Source organism: Myotis lucifugus, unplaced genomic scaffold, assembly GCF_000147115.1.
Source record: "Myotis lucifugus unplaced genomic scaffold, Myoluc2.0 scaffold_208, whole genome shotgun sequence".
NCBI lineage: Eukaryota > Metazoa > Chordata > Mammalia > Chiroptera > Vespertilionidae > Myotis > Myotis lucifugus.
In genome coordinates, this window is record NW_005871256.1 from 427,891 (window position 1) to 431,331 (window position 3,441).

The window sequence follows — 3,441 nt, forward strand, 5'->3', positions numbered from 1 at the left end:
TCCCGTGAGCCCCTGGTACCTCCGTGCTGGTGGGCACGTGCACCCCTGGGTCTCAATGGTCTCCGCACACCAGGCCCTGGGGTGCTCCTGCAGGTCAAGCCCAGGAGCATGTGGCCTGTGTACAAGGTACATGGTGAGAGCATGAGCCGTGGGGTCAGTCTGACTCCCCAGTCGGATACGTTCGCCCAGGTGACCCCAGCAAATCAGTTCTGCCTCTGAGCCCCCGCTTCCTCCGGTGAAACGGGAGTGACAGAGGGGCTTTGTGAGACCTGACGGGCAGTGGTCAAGTGGTCCTTCCAGCCTGATCCATCCCATGATCCTCCGGGACAGGCTGCTGTTACTGTACAGATCAGGAACCCAGGAGCCAGGCCTCACAGGACTCTGAGGGGCAGAGGGCCCCGGCTGACCATTGCTGCAGTCCTTCGCTAATTCACTCCCCCTCGCCTTCCACAGTATTTACCCAGCGCCGCAAAGCACCAGCACACACTGGGCCAGGGGTCCTCAAACTTTTAAAACAGGGGGCCAGTTCACTGTCCCTCAGACCGTTGGAGGGCCGGACTATAGTTTAAAAAAAAAACCTATGAACAAATTCCTATGCACACTGCACATATCTTATTTTGAAGTAAAAAAACAAAACGGGAACAAATACAATATTTGTATTTGCATGTGGCCCGAGGGCCGTAGTTTGAGGACCCCTGCACTGGGCGCTCTGGCGATGCAAAATGTGTGGGACAAAGTTTCTAACCTCAAGAGAGGACATAGGACACCAGCAGGCAGCCCATAATATGTGCCCCGTGCATGGGGCAGGCAGCGGTCTGGTGGGTTCAGAGAGAGGACAAGACCGACATGAGGAGGTCGGGTGAGACAGGAAGACTTCCTGGAGGAGGGGGATGTCTGCAGCTGGGGAGGGGGCGGTGTGGAGCTCAGCTGAGTGGGGCGGAGGCGGAGGGCGTGTCAGGTAAAGGGAACTGCTCACCGTGTCGCCGAGCAAAGGTGCTGAGGAGGAAAAACATGTGGCAGTCAGGCCTGCGTGGCCGGCTGGCATGGGTGGAATCTGGTTGTTCAGGTGGCCGGGCTGGGCAGCAGAGGGCCAGGGGCCGGCACTTCCTGCAGCCCGGATTCCAGGCTGGTGACAGGTGGAGGGCGGGCCACTGCTGAACTCACAGGCTCTGGGAAGGTGGAGTGGCGGGGGTCGGGAGGGCCCTGCCCCATTGGGTGGGACAGGCGAGAGGGGGAAGCTGCTTTCTGAGGCCGCCTCCGTCTCCAGGTCACTGTGTGACCCTCGGAGGCCACCGTGTTTCTTAGAGCCTCCGTGTCTGACCATTAGAATTGGAGCGACTGGGCCAGATCATCTCAGTGGCCCTTCCAGCTCTGGGCCTTCTAGAACCCGCTGGTGTTGACTGTAGACTCAGGTGTCACCACAGACCTGCCCGTCCAGCGTCTTGGCAATCACGGTCCCCACTAGCCAGCCACATGGGCGGCCGAGGTGGCCCTGCTTGTGCCCTGTGACCCCTCTCCCGTTGCCAGGCCAATTGGACCAGATTTCCTGACCCTACGGGGACGTTCTCCACAGCCATCTGATGGACGCTTTGGAAAATTTAAACCACGATACCCAGCCCTGAATCAGCTGGACAGGGCCGGGCCCCAGCTGCAGTGTTACAGGAAGAGTAACTAACATGGCTCGGACACTTATTCCCTGTGCTTTGTTCCAGTCTTGTCTGACCCCGCGAGGCAGGCTGGGTTGGCATCCCCTAAAACTGTACAGATGGGGAGACCGAGTCTCAGGGCAGCCCCGTACTTGTCAGGGCACGGCGTGCTGCTGGTGGGGGTACACTCCAGTTTTCCAAGGAAAAGAAATTGGGGGAAAATAAAATATTTTTCATTGTACATCTATTAAAAGCAATTGTAAGGTATTTGTAGAAGAGGGCCGATTACTTTGTTCATGTCAATACAGTAGACGGCATCCTGAAATTCCAGTGGGAAATTCCACCTAAGTTCTACTAACCCTGAAGCAACGTGTTTCTTGGAACTAGCACAAGAGAGAAAGTAAGCGATGGGGTCGGACCTGGGTTCCGGGTCTTAAAGAGGACCTCCCTGAGACCCACGGGCATACGTCTGGCATTCGGTCTGTCATTATTTTAAGCCTTCATTCGGGGCCTCTCACCCACAATAAGGATTCATCGGAGAGATTCATTGGGGGAGGGGTGGGGGACGGATGTGATGTAGAATTTGTCCCCACTGCTGCAAGTTGTCTGTCCTGCTTCTCCACTGGCAAATGCAGCAACGAAGTCCCATAGAGGCGATGTGACCTCAGTTCCCGATGACCTCAGGGTCACGGTGATGCCCTGTGAACAGCAATGGGAACCCCACTCCGTAAAGGTGGCTGTGCGAGGCCAGCAAGGTTACATTCCTTTGCTTCCTTGATGTCTAATTAAATCTGACCCCGAGCCCACACTCTTGCTGAGGCGGCTGGAAGTTTGATCTCGGTGGTTAGTGAGGTGAGGGGACCCCTCTCCTTTATCCAGCCCACCATCTGGGAGGGGTTCCCAACTACCACCTGAAATGGGTCCTCAGTCCAACCTTCCAGCCATGGCTACTCCTGATCTCTTCCCGCCCCTCCTGCCTGGTCCCCCGCAGAAAGGTACCTGTCCTGCTGGGCCGGTCTCCGGCCCCCCTAAGTTAATGTGCCCCCCATCACCCCCACGGACCCTGGCGGCCTCCACCCCCTACCCAGGGGCAAGGGGATCTCTCCTCTGTCGCATTCAGCGGCCCTCGGCTGTTTCTCCCTCCCTGGGGCATAAGAACCTCAAGTCAGGCTTTTGAAGTGGGAGAGCCAGGGAGGCAGGCAGTCTGCGGCATCGGTTAGCGATGGCACGAGGCTGCCTGTTCGCCCGGAGGAAGGAAGAGTGAGGGCGGGAGCACAAAACACAAGTCACACCCGGCCGGTTATCCTGCCGCCGCCTGTGTGTGGTCCTCATGGTGTGGCACCCGCCGCTTCTGGGGCCACCTCTCTCCTGTGGCCTGTCCGGGGGCCCTCGCTGGCATCCGTGTGGGCCCCAGGACACGCTGGCTCCGTGCGGCGGGAGATGGGGGGGAAGGGGCTGCTCTACCTAAGGCGGCCGGGCAGGCCTTTCTGGAGGAGGGACATCTGATCACAGAGTGGAGCACAGAGAGGGACCCAGACCGCGGGGAGCAAGTGGGCTGAGACCACGTGGGAGACGTGGGCAGAGGCAGCCGCGAGTGGGACCTGGCCGGCCAGGGTGGGGCGTGTCATTTTCATTCTAAGAGCTGTGGGAAGTGACAGCCAGATTGTAGCTGTGGCAGTGACATGATCCAACTTACACGGTGAAAGACCACCCAGGCGGCTGCATGGCACAGAGACGGCCAGGGGACGCCGCGGGACGGCGGGGAGGCGGCACGGTCATCCCAGGAGAGGGGAGG